This window comes from Ambystoma mexicanum, chromosome 10 (genome assembly GCF_040938575.1).
Source record: "Ambystoma mexicanum isolate Mex_15411 chromosome 10, UKY_AmexF1_1, whole genome shotgun sequence".
NCBI classification, from domain to species: domain Eukaryota; kingdom Metazoa; phylum Chordata; class Amphibia; order Caudata; family Ambystomatidae; genus Ambystoma; species Ambystoma mexicanum.
Genome location: NC_090932.1, coordinates 1,680,548,934 through 1,680,561,658, shown reverse-complemented (window position 1 = coordinate 1,680,561,658; position 12,725 = coordinate 1,680,548,934). Strand labels below are relative to the sequence as shown.

Sequence of the window (12,725 nt, the reverse complement as noted above, 5' to 3'; positions counted from 1 at the left end):
GGTGCAAGGGCCGAGGCTCTGCCTGAACTGAGAGGTGCAAGGGCCGAGGCTCTGCCTGAACTGACAGGTGCAAGGGCCGAGGCTCTGCCTGAACGGAGAGGGGCAAGGGCTGAGGCTCTGCCTGAACTGAGAGGTGCAGAAGCTGAGGCTCTGCCTGAACTTAGAGGTGCAAAAGCTGAGGCTCTGCCTGGACTGAGAGGTGCAAGAGCTGAGGCTCTGCCTGAACTGAGAGGGGCAAGGGCTCAGGCTCTGCCTGAACTGAGAGGTGCAAGAGCTGAGGCTCTGCCTGAACAGAGAGGTGCAGAGGCTGACGCTCTGCCTGAACTGAGAGGGGCAAGGCTGAGGCTCTGCCTGAACTGAGAGGGGCAAGGGCTGAGGCTCTGTCTGAACTGAGAGGTGCAGGAGCTGAGGCTCTGCCTGAACGGAGAGGTGCAGGACCTGAGGCTCTGTCTGAACGGAGAGGTGCAGAGGCTGAGGCTCTGTCTGAACTGAGAGGGGCAAGGCTGAGGCTCTGCCTGAACTGAGAGGTGCAAGAGCTGAGGCTCTGCCTGAACTGAGAGGTGCAAGAGCTGAGGCTCTGCCTGAACTGAGAGGTGCAGAGGCTGAGGCTCTGCCTGAACTGAGAGGGGCAAGGGCTGAGGCTCTGCCTGAACTGAGAGGGGCAAGGCTGAGGTTCTGCCTGAACTGAGAGGTGCAAGAGCTGAGGCTCTGCCTGAACGGAGAGGTGCAGAGGCTGAGGCTGCGCCTGAACTGAGAGGGGCAAGGCTGAGGCTCTGCCTGAACTGAGAGGGGCAAGGCTGAGGCTCTGCCTGAACTGAGAGGTGCAAGAGCTGAGGCTCTGCCTGAACGGAGAGGTGCAGAGGCTGAGGCTCTGCCTGAACGGAAAGGTGCAGAGGCTGAGGCTCTGCCTGAACTGAGAGGGGCAAGGCTGAGGCTCTGCCTGAACTGAGAGGTGCAGGAGCTGAGGCTCTGCCTGAACCGAGAGGTGCAGAGGCTGAGGCTCTGCCTGAACGGAGAGGTGCAGAGGCTGAGGCTCTGCCTGAACTGAGAGGGGCAAGGCTGAGGCTCTGTCTGAACTGAGAGGTGCAAGAGCTGAGGCTCTGCCTGAACGGAGAGGTGCAGAGGCTGAGGCTCTGCCTGAACTGAGAGGTGCAAGAGCTGAGGCTCTGCCTGAACGGAGAGGTGCAGAGGCTGAGGCTCTGCCTGAACTGAGAGGGGCAAGGACTGAGGCTCTGCCTGAACTGAGAGGTGCAAGAGCTGAGGCTCTGCCTGAACTGAGAGGTGCAGAGGCTGAGGGTCTGCCTGAACTGAGAGGGGCAAGGCTGAGGCTCTGTCTGAACAGAGAGGTGCAAGGCTCAGGCTCTGTCTGAACGGAGAGGTGCAAGAGCTGAGGCTCTGCCTGAACGGAGAGGTGCAGAGGCTGAGGCTCTGCCTGAACTGAGAGGGGCAAGGCTGAGGCGCTGCCTGAACTGACAGGTGCAAGAGCTGAGGCTCTGCCTGAACGGAGAGGTGCTGAGGCTCTGCCTGAACTGAGAGGGGCAATGCTGAGGCTCTGCCTGAAATGAGAGGTGCAAGAGCTGAGGCTCTGCCTGAACGGAGAGGTGCTGAGGCTCTGCCTGAACTGAGAGGGGCAAGGATTGAGGCTCTGCCTGAACTGAGAGGGCAAGGCTGAGGCTCTGCCTGAACCGACAGGTGCAAGGGCAGAGGCCCTGCCTGAACTGAGAGCGGCAAGGGCTGAGGCTCTGCCTGAACGGAGAGGTGCAGGAGCTGAGGCTCTGCCTGAACGGAGAGGTGCGGAGGCTGAGGCTCTGCCTGAACCGAGAGATGCAAGGTTGAGGCTCTGCCTGAACTGAGAGGTGCAAGAGCTGAGGCTCTGCCTGAACTGAGAGGTGCAAGAGCTGAGGCTCTGCCTGAACTGAGAGGTGCAGAGGCTGAGGCTCTGCCTGAACTGAGAGGGGCAAGGGCTGAGGCTCTGCCTGAACTGAGAGGTGCAAGAGCTGAGGCTCTGCCTGAACAGAGAGGTGCAGAGGCTGACGCTCTGCCTGAACTGAGAGGGGCAAGGGCTAAGACTTTGCTTGAACTGAGAGGTACAAGAGCTGAGGCTCTGCCTGAACTGAGAGGTGCAAGAGCTGAGGCTCTGCCTGAACGGAGAGGTGCAGAGGCTGAGGCTCTGCCTGAACTGAGAGGGGCAAGGGTTGAGGCTCTGCCTGAACTGAGAGGGGCAAGAGCTGAGGCTCTGCCTGAACTGAGAGGTGCAAGGGCCGAGGCTCTGCCTGAACTGAGAGGTGCAAGGGCCGAGGCTCTGCCTGAACTGACAGGTGCAAGGGCCGAGGCTCTGCCTGAACGGAGAGGGGCAAGGGCTGAGGCTCTGCCTGAACTGAGAGGTGCAGAAGCTGAGGCTCTGCCTGAACTTAGAGGTGCAAAAGCTGAGGCTCTGCCTGGACTGAGAGGTGCAAGAGCTGAGGCTCTGCCTGAACTGAGAGGGGCAAGGGCTCAGGCTCTGCCTGAACTGAGAGGTGCGAGGCTGAGGCTCTGCCTGAACTGAGAGGGGCAAGGCTGAGGCTCTGCCTGAACTGAGAGGTGCAAGAGCTGAGGCTCTGCCTGAACTGAGAGGGGCAAGGGCTCAGGCTCTGCCTGAACTGAGAGGTGCGAGGCTGAGGCTCTGCCTGAACTGAGAGGGGCAAGGCTGAGGCTTTGCCTGAACTGAGAAAATTACGTTTGATAGGCCATCTGGTCCTGGGGCATGAGAGGTACTAGCTTTCTTTATCAAGGTGACTATTACCTCCAAGTCGTGATCCAAATTCCAGACCGGCTGTGATTTAAAGATCTGTAATTCTAAGGAACCCGGTTCGGAGTATAACTTTTCAAAATGGTTTGTCCATTTATCCTCCGAGACAGCGTTTGATTGATCATTTGTCTGAGTGTTACCATTAGATTTAATCAAATTCCATACTGCACACAAATCTTTCTTACTGATGGCTTTAAGCATTCTTTCTGCATTCTGTTGGACCATAGAAACCGATTCCAACAAAGCCAATATTTATATTGGTTTTTCAGTTTCTTGATGAATGTGTCTATATCGGCCAAGGGGTTATTCTTAAGGAGCCTAATTGCATTCCTCAGAGCACGTCTTTTCACCACTAGCTGTATATAATCACCTGAGAAATTGAGCATGTGTGAAATTCCGAGAGGAAAATAACTTACTGTTTGTTCGTCGTATCAGGCCCTGGTGCTAACGTTTCAGCTGCACTCTCATTCTAGAGAAGCCAGAGACTGTGCTAAGCTTGACTTTACCATCATATCCTGTGCTGAAAACGTGGTGAAGGGAAGCCAAAGGCTTGAAATTCCTGACATATTATTTCTTGAACACTTCTTTCTTTTACAAAACATTGTTTCCACATTATTTGTATTTAGAGGTAAGGATTGGCAATAGGTTTATTAGTATAGGCACTTTTATTTTGACGAGACACCACTAGGACCTGCGTTATTATTTGATGGTCGTAGCTTGCTCCCATCTGTAGATTTAGGATTAGATGGGCGTTTCTCAAACCCTTTTTGAAGTTCAATAAACACCCTTGAATTGTGGTCACGTGTGTCTGTCTTACTGTTGATAACATGCCTTCCTTAGAGACATTTGGAGCATCATCAGACCTTCTTCAAATTAACATTGCTTGACTTGATGATCTGTTACCAAACCATTGAAATCTTGGCCTCAGATGCATCCTTCTATATGAAAGATAGAAGGGGCATGCTAGAAGGAAGTGCTCCAGTGATTCGACCCTATGCAGGCAGTATAGACATTTATTTGATTCCGTCGTAACCCATGCATTCCGTATTACTGCCACTGGTAGGATGCTAGGATGTTGAACCTTTATTTAGTATACAGCAACCTAGGTCTCATAATATCCAAATATGATTTATATCCCCTGCTGCTCTTATTCTCCAAATAGATTATCATTGCAGAAGTGAATACAGATCTCAAGAAGTCCTGATCCATTTTCTGCTGGTAGGTTGCTTCGATGATTTGTTTAGCGTTACCCCCAATGTCAGCAGGACACTGCCAGAGATCACTATGACCTATCAAACGCAGCCAACTTTTGACACACGAAAACCACTTCATACACAAAGCTCCTGGCTGCCCCCAAAATGTCAATACACGTATGTAGCTCCACTCTGCTCCACAATCTTATTCAATGTAAAATGGGTATTAGGGTCACAATGGCCCCTGTGGCAGGTAGAGCAATCTCCCCGTCGATTAAGATTGTGGATGTCCCACACGGGGGTCTTAGGGTGTTCTTTATTAAACCATTCTCAAATGTCCCCAATTTCCTACAGTTCGAGTGGCCCCAGAGCTCTGCACCATATAAGGCAGCCTGCTTGACTTGGGCCTTTTACATCTGAAGGAAGGAGGAGTTGAGTGGTAGAGGCCAGGAGGGAGGAGGAGAGGTCTGCCCACTCAGAGAGAAATGAGTTGATTTAACCAGGAGGCCGGTAGATGATAACCACAGTAAGAGAATGGGTAGGCGAGAGAGAAAGCCTACAGCCAAGGCATTCAAAAGAGAAGTAAGTCTGAGTGGGAATGATAGAGGCAGGAATCCACTCAGGAAAGATCAAGGCTACCCCCCCCCCCCCAACCGGGAGTATCTGGGTGCTGAGAGGATCTTGTAGCCATCAGGGAGGAGAGTGTATAAGCTCGTGACTGAGCTGGCCGTGAACCATGTCTTAGTAAGACCAAGGACATCAAGGTCTAGTTCTTCAAGGAGGTGGCAGATGTCAGAGGAGTGTTTGACGGCAGAGCAAGAGTTGAGAGTGGCAATATGAAGAAGGTTGCCAGCCTTAAAGACCTTCCGGGGAGGGGTACAGATCGGAGGTATGCCCTGTGGGGGAGAAAGAGCCCTCGGAGGGGCAGAGGAGGAGGAGGAGGAGAGTGAGGGCAAGGTAGCCAAGGGGGGAGAGGAGGGGACAGCAGGAGATGAAAGGAAATTGATGAGGCGAGGGAAGCGCCTATCAAAGAGGAGGAGATTGGCCTGAGGGCCTTGGACCATGACAGGGCCATTAGGTAGACATTAATGAATGTATCTATGTTAAATGGTAACCCTACCCCCTCACAAACCTATGAGAACAAATGCAGTTGCATTTTTCACCCAGGGGACAATTTAGAATCGCATCATACGCCAACAATAAAACAGGGATTTTGTCTCCAGCCAGAGCCGGGGCATCAGTGTTAGGCAGAATCCTGTGCAGTTCCCTTAGGGAACACTACAGAAGATTAGGACTACAGGTGTGAGCAATAAATCCCCTTTGGTATCAGTCCGTACCACAAAGATTTAGTTGGTAGCTGTGGCTGAGTAGTCAGACTTATCTCAAGAGGGAGATGAGCAGTATTCAGGGTTTACACAATAGGCCTTCAGCACTTTGGAACAAGGAAACACTGACCAAAGCTTTGTAATAAAAAGGAATATATATTTATTTTGTACACTACTAATAAAACACCTTTATCACGGTTCTTAAGTAAGTTAAATTCAGTCAAAGAAAGTATACACAACTCCCTAGTTAAATTGTAGACAAGTTTGAGCAAGAGTGAAAACTGAGCAAAATGGCACAGTGAAAACCAAACACAAATGGCACTCTAGCAATTTCTTCCAAGGGAATGAAAACACAAGTCATATAGAAATATCTTCTTATAGACCCCAGCAACACTTCCCATGGGTTTGTGAACCAGTTTAGGCAAGGCAGTACATCAGTATAGCAAATACTTAAATGAAAACTGAGCAACATGGCACAAGGTTTAGAAGTGGGAAGGAAGGGGTGTTTATAAGAAGTAGGTGCACCAACACAGTTCTAGCTGAGAAGCAATCTAGTGAATACAGTTCTAACAAATGTAGCCAGAGTCTGTAGGCCTGTGCCAGAGTCAGTGGTACAGGGCAAGGGCCCAGGAGCAAAACGTTCTGCAGTCAAGTCTTTGGTTAACGAGGTTGAAAAGGTTGATGCAGAAGGTGAAAGACAATGTTAAGAGAGAGGGGCGGCCAACCCAACAGGTAGGTAAAGGATTTAAAACACCTTTAGCTCTACCATGCAGAAAGGGCAGCCTGGCAGAACAATGTACCTTATAAATGAAGAAGTGGCTCCTGAAGTGGCTCCTGCGGTGGCGGTTGTTCCTGGTAGTTCCTGCAGTTAGGGGGATCCAGCAGAGGAAGAGAGGCTCTCGTCGTGGAGGACTGTTCGTGTTACTGCACTACCCAGGGATGAAACCAGCCGCGGTGCTGCCCGACAAATAAAAGGTACGCTCCTTTAAATCGCGGTCCGGGTGGACGGGTGCCTGGCTACCCGGTGTCCAAGTAAAGGGTACTGGTGATTCGACCAGGGCAGGTCCAGGAAAGCGATTGGCAAATTGGTTGGCCCCACCAGCTCAAGGGAAGAAGGCTCTTGCAGATGAAGATCTTCTCTCATTGTGTGGAGAAAAGTGGTGAGACGCTGCAGCAGGGCTTCACTGGTGGTTCAGTTGTTGCAGATGTCTTTAGCTTCTCTCCTCTTCGGCTTCTGAGTTCCAGTGGCGACGTCTTGCTCTTCAGTCCTCAGGACCCTGTTTTTATGCAAAAAAAATGTGTACAGCCTAGCTGTCACTCACACAGTGGAGTGGTCATCTTGGTGGGAGACCCTCCAGCCTATCAGGATAGAGTGTGACATGGGTTGCTGAGGCAACCCTGTCCAGGGGTCCTACTCCCCCTCCCACACAATGGATCCACCCCAGACTCAGTGGCGCCGAAAGGAGGGCTTCTTGGCAGAAGCCCGCCAAAAGGACGAACAAAGGATCCCTGACCTGGGTTAGGAGTTTAGAGAAAGACACGAGAAAGAAGTTATATAAAAGTTCTGGCAAATAAAACCTACCAGAGTAAAGTTAATATTAAAATACACCGGCGGTATGTTAGAGGCTGTCAGAGAATGTGGTAGCCTCGAACAATGGGAAAATCCCATAGGAAAATATTCACGGTTGAATATTTACGGTAGTAACCACTGCCACCAGCCAGAAACATTTGAGAGAGGAACTGTACGGTACCCTCTCGAAAATGAACACAAGGGAAAATCTATTAACCCTTCCCAGTACCTCCATAGTAAGATGGGTTGTACTGGTTTAGTTCACAAAAATTGACTAGTAAAGTCAATGGGGACTTTACATGCCCTGGGAGACAGTAGCCAGTCCCAGGGTATGGAGTCTATGTTTGGGGGTCGCTACGACACCCCTGTGTCACTGCACGGAGGGTGCTGTGTAACACATCTGAGTAAAGATGGTTCCTATGTAGGTGAGAGAAACCCCATAGACATTAAACACAAAAATAGCCTAGAACACACATAGCAGAAATGTCTAAGAGTGGGGAAAAAGAGTCTTACTCTTAGCAGGAGAAAAAAAAAACCTTAAAATCCAGCAAAGCTGCTGGGGGACTCTATAAGTAAGGGAAATTAGCCATAGAATGAGAATTCTCCCTATCAATCAGAGAGCACATTTACCAGTTTACTTATCAGGACATTAATTTAAAACAAAAAACGCAACGGTGGTGGAAAAAACGCAACCCTAGAGAACACCCTTTCCTACTTGGATAGGTTTGGTAGTCTCCTTCCTAAGCCCCACCCAATTACAGCATTATTTCCCTCGTACATTAGCAGTATAGCAGACAATAAGCGGCTTGGTAGGCCATTTTAACCAATATGAGATTTCCTTAAACTGACATTACTTTGAATGCTACTTACAAAAGGGTCGAGTTCAGAATAGGGAAAATAATATCATTCTCTTTTTGTTCAACATCATTATCTTTTTAATGTATGATAGAGGGTACTTTTTCTCATATATAATATATATTGTCAGTTTGGTTTACTATCCATCCCAGCGTTGTTTCACTGATAAATTTCGGGCGCTCCCTTTGAAGCGCAGACTGTTACTGCTAAACTTGCCCTATGGCAGGCCACTGCGCAGTATCATCATACCATTCTCAGTGCCAAACAGATTCACAATGACTCACTTATTGAGACCTCCTATATCTACGCCAAAGAGTTGTTTACAATTGTATGGAGTCTTTCCTCAGCTGCACCTGATCCTGTCCCACTTACGCAGGACCCATGAGATTCCTTGTCCCTCTTTTTTGTGGATTAAATTAGGTCCAAAATCAACTCCTCCTCTGTTCAGTTATTCAATCCGCATTCTCCTACAGAATCCTTGCCTGCCACTTCTTGGTCTACATTGTCTACTGTCTCTTCATTTGATGTCTCTGCGGCCATGTTCAAACTTGTCTGCCGCCCCTGGGCATCCAATTCCTGCTTTGTATTATTAAGGGCATTCTGCCTCACTTTGTCCATCTGTTGCCAAAGCTGTGAAGACTGCCTTGCTTATCAGGGTTATCCCCACTTCCCCAAGCATGCCACTGTTATCCTTCTGCTAAAAACAACTCCTTGGCCCCTTTGGTCCCAGCCGATCTCTCTCCTCCTTTTCTCTATGAAACTTCTGGAATACTTGGTCCGTTTTTTGCTCACCGCACCTGCTCAATGCACCAGCAGGGCCCCTCCAACTACTCAGATGTGGGTTTGTCTTTCTCTATTTAGTGATGCTTCTTGAGATACTGTTGTTAGGCAGAAACCTGTGCAGTTCCCTTGGGGAACACTGCAAAAGATTTAAGACTACAGGTATAGCAGTAAACCCACTTGGTAGCAGTCTGCACCACCCAGATTTACCTGGTAGCTGTGGCTGAGCAGTCAGACTTCCCTCAAGAAGAGTTAGGCAGTATGCAAAGTATACACAATATGTACTCAGACACAATAGCACAAGCAAACACTGACCAGAGCTTGGTTTCAAAAGTATATAGTTATTTATTTATAAAACACACATAAGTTGAAATCACTCTAGCAAAATATAGTAAAAACACTTCAAACACAGTTATAATGAAAGCAGTTCCAACCCTTACTCCTATCTAGACAACTCTAAGTTAACACCACATAATTAAAACAGAGGTGAGCGCTTAACGTTAGATGACACTCTAGTAGGTTCAAGAAAGGGGTAAAAAAGAACAGGAATGGGTTAAACACACCACTCTAAGGTCCAGAACACTTGCAATAGACTCAAAGAAGCACAAAGTCACAGGTGAGCAAAAGTCACTAGGCAGGGCCCACTCTTAGAGTAGCCGGAGCGAAAATATGCCCAAGATCACACTGTTGTTAAGGATTCAAAGTCTTGCAAAGAGTTAGAAAGAGTTTAGAGTGGCTAAAAGAGTTTAGCCAGGGTGTCCCAGGCACTCCCAGGTTCGAAAGCCGGGGGCTAAATCTACCCCGTACAGTCGGTGGCAAGGGAAGCCAGGCGGAACACGGTACCTTAAGTGGAAAGGATCCTCCAGCGGTGGCAGTTGTTCCAGGCAGTGGCAGCAAGGCTCGACGTCGGTCAGGGGAGAAGAAGTTCTCGCTGAAGAGCAGAAGAAGAAGGTCGTTGCACTGCCCGGGAAGAAACCAGCCGCGGAGTCCTCCGGTTAAAGGGTTGTACCGACTTTCGTGGTTGCGGTAAAAGGTGGTGGGGTTCCGGTTGCCGGGGTGCTTGGCACTGGCAAGGCGGCCACGAGATACCTCGAGAAGCGAAAAGAAGGCGAAAAACTGGTTGTCCCCACCAGTCAAGGGAAGGAGTCACTCCGTTAAGAGTTCTCCTCGGTCGTCGGGAAAAGTGGTGAGACGGTTCAGCAGGGCTCCACCGGGTGGTGTCGTCGAAGCAGGTCGGCTCAGCTCTTCCCTCGTCGGATTCTTGGTCCTGTGGCGACTTCTGAAGTTCCAGTCCCCAAAGCCCTGCTTTTATGCAGCAAACCCCCATTCACCCAGCCTAGCTGTCACTCAAACATGCTAAGTGGTGAGCCGGCCGGCTCACCACTTGGGCCAATCAGGACGGAGTGCGACTTGAGTTACCAAGGTAACTCAGTCCAGGGTGCCTAAATCCCCCTCCACCCCTCCTAAGTACCCCAGACAGAGTGGCACCACTTTGGAGGGCTTCTGTGGAGAAGCCCGCCAAAAGTGGAACAAAGGGCTCCACTTTGGGTCAGAGTTACAGAGGCGAACGCCAACGCCATTTTAGAATCAAGTTTTGGCAAAAAATCCCAACCGGAGTTATAATAATAAATATATAAACCTGCGGTATGTTTAGGGCTACCGTAAATAAATAATTAAATGTGTTAGCCTAAAACAATGGGAAATCCCATAGGGAAATATTCGCGGTCGAATATAAAGAGTAGTTTCCACTGCCACCAGCCAAAACTCGATCAGGGGGGACGGAGACGTGCCCCCTCGACTAACAGACCCTGGGGCAATCGAATTGCCCCAGCCAGTACGTCCACAATATGATGGTTTGTACTGGTTCTGTTCAGGATTCAAGACTAGCAAAGTCTTTGGTGACTTTACATGCCCTGGGAGACAGTAGTCAGTCCCAGGGTATGGAGTCTATGTTGGGGAGTCCCTAGGACACCCCTGGGTCACGGCACAGAGGGTGCTGTGTAACCCACATCACAAAAATACATGAGGCCCTATGGAGTAAAAGACCCCATAGCCCATTCAACACAAGGTTTAACCAAGAAAACACACTTCAATATGTCCAAGAGTGAGGGTAAAAGAGTCTCACTCTTGGCAGGAGAAAAAAAGAAACCCCAGAAATCCAGCAAAGATGCTGGGGGACTCACTAGGTAGGGAAATTCAGCCTAAACAGAGAATTCTCCCTAACAACTGTTTTTAAGATGTGATGTGCCTGTTTTGTTCATGATATATGTGTAGCCTATTTCTGTATTGTTTTCCCAGCTGTGACTGTCCTTCCAGTTCAGGGATCCTGAGCTCCCCACCCCTCCTCATTTTACCCTTGGGGATAGGTGTTTTCCTTGCCTGCCACTTATTGGTCTACATTGTCTACTGTCTCTCCATTTGATGTGTCTGCGGCCATGTTCAAACTTGTCTGCCGCCCCTGGGCATCCAATTCCTGCTTTGTATTATTAAGGACATTCTGCCTCACTTTGTCCATCTGTTGCCAAAGCTGTGAACACTGCCTTGCTTATCAGGGTTATCCCCACTTCCCCAAGCATGCCACTGTTATCCTTCTGCTAAAAACAACTCCTTGGCCCCTTTGGTCCCAGCCGATCTCTCTCCTCCTTTTCTCTATGAAACTTCTGGAATACTTGGTCCGTTTTTTGCTCACCACACCTGCTCAATGCACCAGCACGGCCCCTCCAACTACTCAGATGTGGGTTTGTCTTTCTCTATTTAGTGATGCTTCTTGAGATACTGTTTTTAAGATGTGATGTGCCTGTTTTGTTCATGATATATTTGTAGCCTATTTCTGTATTGTTTTCCCAGCTGTGACTGTCCTTCCAGTTCAGGGATCCTGAGCTCCCCACCCCTCCTCATCTTACCCTTGGGGATAGGTGTTTCCCTTGCCTGCCACTTATTGGTCTACATTGTCTACTGTCTCTCCATTTGATGTGTCTGCGGCCATGTTCAAACTTGTCTGCCGCCCCTGGGCATCCAATTCCTGCTTTGTATTATTAAGGACATTCTGCCTCACTTTGTCCATCTGTTGCCAAAGCTGTGAACACTGCCTTGCTTATCAGGGTTATCCCCACTTCCCCAAGCATGCCACTGTTATCCTTCTGCTAAAAACAACTCCTTGGCCCCTTTGGTCCCAGCCGATCTCTCTCCTCCTTTTCTCTATGAAACTTCTGGAATACTTGGTCCGTTTTTTGCTCACCACACCTGCTCAATGCACCAGCAGGGCCCCTCCAACTACTCAGATGTGGGTTTGTCTTTCTCTATTTAGTGATGCTTCTTGAGATACTGTTTTTAAGATGTGATGTGCCTGTTTTGTTCATGATATATTTGTAGCCTATTTCTGTATTGTTTTCCCAGCTGTGACTGTCCTTCCAGTTCAGGGATCCTGAGCTCCCCACCCCTCCTCATCTTACCCTTGGGGATAGGTGTTTTCCTGCGTGCATAATGTGCCTATGGCCAATGTCCCTAGTCTTGCTTCCTGTGTATACACACTGCCTATGTGTAGGTAGTTGCATGGTTTTGCATGGCTCCCCTATGCTGTAGCCCTGTCCTTGGCTACATGCTCCTTCATTTAGAGGTGTGTGCACACTTTCACCTGTTCCTTGTGCACTTACCGCATCTGCCATCCAGATCCGCGGACTCTGCTCCTCAGCCGAAATAGCTCAGTTGGGAGAGCGTTAGACTGAAGATCTAAAGGTCCCTGGTTCGATCCCGGGTTTCAGCAGAACGTTTTGAACTTTGAGAGAACATATTTATTTACACTACCATTGACCTACCCACACCCCCTCGTAATTATAGAAAACGACACCACTGGCGCGAAAGAACTGAGGCACGAGAATAACAAACGTCGTCATGGGAGTCCCGACAGGGCGGCATAGCAAGACACTGCACGGGTGGTACTCGCACACCAGGTACCAATGACCCGGTGCGCCCCCCGCCCCCTCCTGCAAAGTCACACACCACAGAGTACTCCTGCTCCGCTGCTCGGCAACCTGTGTGGTGTGCCCGAAAGGGGGCGGGCGATGGCTGGCAGCCTATCAGATAGGCCCGTGGTGGCTGACTCCCCGCCTCCTCGGTGGGTGGCAGCCTATCAGACAAGTCAATTATTGCTCATGCGCCGCCTCCTTGAGTGAGTGAGGGACGGTGGCTGGCAGCCTAGCCGCCTCCTTGAGTGA

The 12,725-nt window shown here is 49.6% G+C and overlaps 1 non-coding gene across 1 annotated transcript; it reads left to right on the top strand.

Annotated features, from left to right (window-relative positions):
* Positions 1 to 12,201: 12,201 nt before the first annotated feature.
* On the top strand, positions 12,202 to 12,274 carry TRNAF-GAA (transfer RNA phenylalanine (anticodon GAA)). Its single transcript has one exon. It is a non-coding gene; the product is annotated as a tRNA-Phe (tRNA).
* The last annotated feature ends 451 nt before the right edge of the window (positions 12,275 to 12,725 follow it).